Here is a 7,438-nt window from a genome sequence, read left to right on the forward strand (position 1 = left end):
AAAATCTAAGACAGTGGAAGACCATGGTACAGAGGCTATGGCACTACCAAAGACTAGAGAACAATGGTTTGATTTTGGAATGTAACAACCACGGCTGGGCGCGTCACTCGTTCCCTCGGCGTCAACCAGTCGTTTTTTGTCCCCTCCCCCAAAATTTGCATTTTTTTTATTGCGCCATTGTACCATTGCGTTGCTGGCGGATACGGCAAACTTGACTAATTAATCTAATTATCTAATTTACGTGAAACTCACACACACACACACACTATATATATATATATATATATATATATATATATATATATATATATATATATATATATATATATATATACTGTATATATATATATATATATATATATATATATATATATATATATATATATATATATATATATATATATATATATATATATATATATTAGGTTTTGCCTCTTCACGCCACATTCTACAAACAAATCTTGTAAGTATTCTGGGAGTCACTTCATTTTTTACCAATATCATCTTAGCTGTTATTTCATCATGTCCAGAGGTTTTCCATCTCTTGAGTTTTTTATATACACACACATATGTATATATATATATATATATATATATATATATATATATATATATATATATACATTATATATATATATATACATTATATATATATATATATATATATATATATATATATATATATATATATACACGATATAAAATAATAATATACAAAATATGTATGAGAAATTCTTGACTGTGTGATAGATGTACGTTCTTAATGGTTCTCACACCATTAAGCCATAGCAGATGACATAGGTGCGCAGAAGAGGCTTAAAATCGTTACGCTGTGTGGCTGAGTGTATCTGGACTTGCCCAAGAGGCTGATTACTGTACTGTAATTGTTCAGTGGCTACTTTCCTCTTGGTAAGGTTAGAAGATATTTGAGCTATGGTAAGCAGCTCTTCTAGGAGGACACTCCAAAATCAAACCATTCTTCTCTAGTCTTGGGTAGTGCCATAGCCTCTGTACCATGGCCTTCCACTTTCTTGGGTAGAAGAGGCTCTTAATCTATGGTAAGCAGCTCTTCTACGAGGATACTCCAAAATCAAACCATTGTTCTCTAGTCTTGGGTGGTGCCATAGCCTCTCTACCATGGTATTCCACTGTCCTGGGTTAAAGTTTTCTTGCTCGAGGGTACACTCGGGCACACTATTCTCTCTTATTTTTGATCTCCCTCTTGTGTTTTCGAAATGGTATGTTAGGCAGGCTTAATAGAAAGGCCATGGATGCCTGGTGGTTTATCAAGAAGTTGTCTTTTCATTTATGTTTCTTTTTCTTTTCAAAACCATCCTTAATGTCCTCTCTACAGTTGAAGTGGGTATCCTGGAGGGTATTTAGCCTTGCATGGTGTATCGGCTCTTCTATGTTGACCTGTTTTCCCAAATTTTTGCTATAGTCTATGGGTCTGATCAATCACTTTATTTATATTTCTGTACATATTGTTTTTGTTATTTTTCTTGTTAATTTGGTTTCTAAGCATGATGTATCTTTTTTTATTAACATTAATTCTCATGCTGTCTGGAGACATTGAGCAGAATCCGGGACCAGTCTGTCCTGGATTTCGCCAATGACGTCTAATGTATTGCAATATTTGTGGTCTTCATGCAAATATTCAAGACCTTACAGTCGCGTCCAGGAAGTATGATATTCTTTTGTGCTCTGAAATTTTGGTTTCTATTATGAGGCACTCATCTGAGCTCCTTTTAACTGGTTTTAAGAAGCCAATTATTTTGATAAGGAATGCCACTCCTAGGGCCAGGGGAATGGCGGCGTTTATTAGGACTGAGTATCCTGCTTCTCATAAGTCCTGCTATGAATGTGGATGTCATGAGATTCTAGTAATAAAAGTTTGTGGCAGGAATAACAACTTCTATTTGTGTTCGATCTACCGGAATCCAGACATGGATGATGCTATCTTCGATTGTCTTCTTACCATTATGGCTAAGATACAAGATGATAGAAAGGCATCTTTTGTCCTTTTTGGTGATTTCAATGCTCACCATAGGGAGTGGTTAAATTCTGTTTCTCCTACCGATCGTCATGGCTTAAGAGCTTTAGACTTTGCCCCTGAATCAGGCTGTGAGCAAGTCATAAGTGAAGCTACTCAAAGGTCTGATAACTGCTTGGACCTCGTATACACCGGCTCCCCTGGCATTATAGTAAGTAAGTTTGGTTCTCCGATTGGAACATTTGATCATGCCTTTATTTCATTAATGGTGAAGACTGTGCACCCTGTCTCTGATGTATTATACTCATGAAATCTCAAGTAGACTGGAATGGGATTTTGAGTGATCTTTTGGGCTTGAACATAACTGATAGGCATGTCTCTTCTCGTGTGATAAGGTACCGAGCGAAGGACAAACCATGGTTTAATGATGATTCTAGACAAGCTTATTTGGGGAAGTAGGAGGCCTATTATCTTTGGAAGGGTAACATACCAGATCTGACTATGAATAACTATATTAAGCTTACAGCTTGCGCTCAGAGAGTTTATGGTTCAACTGAAAAGGAATACAATTTAACCATAAAAGAAAGCCTTTTAGGTATAACCCAAGAACATAAGTGGTAGACTACCATTAAATCTGCACTCTTTGGTGTAGATGCAACAGTTCCTCCTTTACTTAAACCAAATAGCTCTCTCACTCACTCTCGAAAGGAAAAGGCTACCCTTTTGGCTGATGTGTTTGACAGCAAGTGGAGTAACAAGAAAACTGATTTTTCTCATTCCTGTTTTCCTGAGACTAAACTAACTAGTTTAGTTTTTCGATCTCGTGAAATTAAAGCTCTCTTGATGGACACAAATTGTATTTTTCCTTTGTTTTATATAAGACTGCAGATTTCTTAGCTCCAAAGTTATGTTATTTTGCGCAATTTAGCAAGAAGAGGAGCTTTTAGCACTTGGAGAATTGGTAATGTTTCTCCACTATGAAAATGTGTTTGTGGTAGCTCAAGTCCAATTGATTACTGCCTAACTTCCATAAACTCCATATTACTGAAGCTTTTGAACATCTTTTGGCAAAACGTCTTAATAGGTTTGTTGAAGGTAATCATCTGTTCTTTAGTTTTCAATTTGGTTTTCGTAGAGGCATTGGAGCATGTGATGTCCTTCTTACAATCTCCAATGCTGTACAGAAATCCCTTGATTGTGGTCAGGAAGTTCGAATGAATGGCCTTGATTTTAGTGCTGCCTTTGACCGTGTTGATCATGAGGCCCTTGTTTTCAAACTCAAAACAGTTGGGAGTCGAAGGGTCGTTTCTTACCCTTATTATTATTATTATTATTATTATTATTATTATTATTATTATTATTATTTCAAGTGATAGATCGCAGAGTTGTTGTTGATGGGCTCCATGGTGAGTATAGGAATGTGATATCTATTGTTCCTCAGGGTAGTGTTCTTGGCCAACATATACTATATAGCCTACACATGACATGTGGTTTGGCCTAGAAAACAAGTTTGTTGCATATGCAGATGATGCTACTCTCTTTGCATCAATTCCATCTCCTGAATGTAGATCTGGGGTTGCTGAATACTTAATAAAGATTTAGCTAAAATTAGTGCATGATACAAATTATGGGGCATGAAGTTGTATCCTAATAAAACTCATAAAAGTATGGTTGTAAGTAGGTCAATGACAGTGGCTCCTTAACATCCGGATCTCAGCATTGATAAAGTTTCTTTAACTCTGTATAACTCTTTTAAAATTTCAGTGTGATTCTCGACGGCAAATATACTTTTGAGAAACACATTAGGTCTGTGTCTTCTTCACTTGCACAAACAAATGCCTTATTGAGCAAGTTTTTTAAAGATTTTCGGTGATCAATCTACACTGAAGAATTGTTTTAATTCTTTCATTCTACCTTGTTTCGAGTATTGTTCTCCTGTCTGGTCTTCAGCTACTGATTCTCATCTCAATTCGTTGGACAGAAACTTACGGTCTATTGCATTTCTTATTCCTGATCTAGACATTAATCTCTGGCATCATAGTTCAATTTGTTCATTAGGCATGTTGCAGGAGATTTTGCATACTTCTTATCACCCTTTACATTCAGATCCTCCCGGACAATTCCATCCTGTTCGTAATATTAATCATGCAGTTAATTCTAATAGCCGGGCCTTCCCCATCATATGGCTCAATACTACACAGTATTCTAGAAATTTTATCCCAGCTCCCAAGTTGTGGAATGATCTTCCCAATAGGGTAATTGAATCGGTAGACCTTCAAAAGTTCAAACTTGCAGCAAATGTTTTTATGTTGAGTAGGCTTACTTAAGTCCTTTTATAGTTTATAAATCAAATATCTATTTAAGTGTTGTTACTGTTTTTAATATATTTCATCTTAGTTGTTCATTATTTCTCAAATCGTTTATTAATTTCCTTATTTCCTTGCCTCACTGGACTAATTTTCCCTATTGGAACTCTTGGGCTTATAGCATTTTGCTTCTCCAACTAGGGCTGTAGCTTAGCTAATAACCTCACTGGACTAATTTTCCTTATTGGAGCTCTTGGGCTTATAGCATCTTGCTTCTCCAACTAGGGCTGTAACTTAGCTAATAATAATAATAATAATAATAATAATAATAATAATAATAATAATATCAGTTTTGTTTTAATACCTCTATGGTATTATCTTATTCTTTGCACAGGTTTGAAATATCATCTGTATTTTCCCAGAAACTTGCTTTTAGTTTGAACATGTTTAATCTTGCTTCCATTATAGTGAATACCCTAACCATATCCATTTCTCCGATATAAAGCTGTGGGCCATTCCCTTCTAAGAATACCAATGTTTTTTTTTTTTTTTTTAATACCATTCTTCTTTTCTTCAATTGTTTTATTCTATCTTTTCCATAATTCTTTGGTAAATTTCTCTTGTCCAGGGTCCTTGTCGGCCAAAACTAGTTTCAGGCTTTCATCTCCGTTAAACTACCACAATAAACCACATGTCATATTGCCTATTATTTAGTGACCTTGATATTTGCATATAATGTTTCAGAGTGTTTTTACTTATTGTTTACTTGTGTTTTTTCCTTTGTTTGTCTTATCTGATAAAAACCAATAGATTTCAAAGCGAAATTAATAAATGTATAATACAGTCTCTCGAAGAATAATTTATATTAGATATTTCCTTAACTTGTAATTCAGTTTGGATATCAGTAGTTAGAGGAATCATCACTAAAAATATGATAAGAGTGCGTAATCTGGGCAGAAAACAACTGTGTAATAACCTTTAATAGAATTAAGTTGAACTTTCATGAATGGTAATAAATAAACGAACCACATTTAACAATTGAAAATTATATTAAGGTGACATCTAAACACGTAGAAATACCTGACGTAATTATAGATCATTTAATAATACTATTGCGTAAGAATACATAAGTCTAGTGTTCGTTCCTGTACCTTCCAAGAATTATTGTGGGGTTAATCGTTCAATAAAATGTAAAATGTGTATTTGTATTGTCGTTATACACAATAATTACTCATGGATGAACGTATAAGAGATGTAAAATATGGCCCTGAATAAGAAGAGGAAACATGTAAGAATAATAGATATTGTGAAAATAATCTGGTTGTGAATAATTTTGGCTAATATGGTACTAAGCAAATATTTACTTTTAATGCATAATAACTAGTCATAAGAAATAGTTATTGTAAGGATTAATTATATATAAACTGAGTATGGTTATTTACTTGCGACTAACAATTTTCGATTTTAGCTTGAAAATGAGTAAAACTTTAAAAAGGGCTGTTGAAATCAATCAAGAATAACATTAACAACAGAATTATATTGCATATTTTTTTTTTCCAAAATAAATCATGCCAATTCTATGTATACCTCGCCAATACTACAAGTTAGTTTTAGAGGACAAATTGTCATTATAATCATATACAGTAGACTAGTGTACGCAATCTGTCATAAATAGCGGCTAAATATCTAAATAAATAGTCATATACATACAACCCCCTCTCACCAGGGTATGACTACTCCTCTCTTTCCTACCATAGGGACAGGGGGAGCCTGGCAGCGAATTTTTTTTTTCCAATCGCAGTTACTGATCATAACTTTAATGAGCTAATTACCCATCAAATCTTAACGCAGCCGTAATGAAGGAGTTACCCTTATAATCTCTTTTATGCGCATGAAGCCCCGCCCCAATCTGCAAACCTGTTTGGGAAAAAAAAAATTCGCAAGCGGGAGTGGCCAGAAAAAAACACACCCACAGGTGTGTGTATATATATATATATATATATATATATATATATATATATATATATATATATATATATATATATATATATATATATATATTGTTATTGTTATAGTCATTGTTAATCCTGTATTGCTGTAAGATAAATACACACTTATTATCTAAATAGTAAAGGAGCTTGAATAAATGAATGTTGTTGCAAAAGCCAAGACTGGACTTGGGTGGAACAGGGAGGCTAAAAACCAGTAAGAGTTCGGTGATTGGACGAAAAACTTTCCTAGTGTAAGATTCCACTTCGTAAATTATTTGTATTCAAGGGCGAAATCTCCGCGTAGTTGTAAGGATAGGTGTTTATGACACAATATTTGTTACCTTTACAATATATTTTCCGTTTTTTTTTTTTATAGTGAAGACATATTTCATTGCTGCACTTAATTTAGTTGATCTAATCACAATGTAGGCTTCTTCATTAAGCATATGTGATATTTAACTTTTCAAATTCGGAAGATATTTTATCTCGGGAATTCGTGAATTCGCAAACAAACATTGATTGATATTTATAAACATTCTTCATATTCAGTATAACTGTTTCATCGCATATCGATTTATTATATCAATTTAAAAGGAAATTAAACATGATTTAAAATTTTACTCAGAACTCGAAGTATGATTTTGACATGAAACAAAGGTGATGTTTGTTGAATTATTTTGGAATATATTCATGGATTTTGCTCACACGACCTGGCGCTGGGGGCCTTGGGTCAATTCAATTTCCATGTACACTACAGGCACACTGCAGTAATACCTACATGGCACCAGCCTCTCTCATAGGATCTAGTAACTTAAATTACGTATAAGCGATTGGAAACATTTGATAAGAATCATGAAACTAATCCAGACAATTTTAAACCGTGGATGAGGAAAATCCTTGAAACGGAGAGAATGCGAGATAAAGATTGGGGTTATAAGTATTGGGGGGAGGGTATGGATATCCAGGGGAGAATAAGTGTTGAGTTACCATCACTTATATCTTTTCATTGTGCCATGGTTTCTCTAAAAGAGCAAGCAATAAGTACGGCGAGCATTGCAACAGGAAAACAAAACATCCTTCATTTCATGGCAATAGGAGGGCAAAACATCAAAACATTAAAAACACGAATTGCAAGCCAGTCAAATCTA

This window comes from Palaemon carinicauda, chromosome 22 (assembly GCF_036898095.1).
Source record: "Palaemon carinicauda isolate YSFRI2023 chromosome 22, ASM3689809v2, whole genome shotgun sequence".
Lineage (NCBI taxonomy): Eukaryota > Metazoa > Arthropoda > Malacostraca > Decapoda > Palaemonidae > Palaemon > Palaemon carinicauda.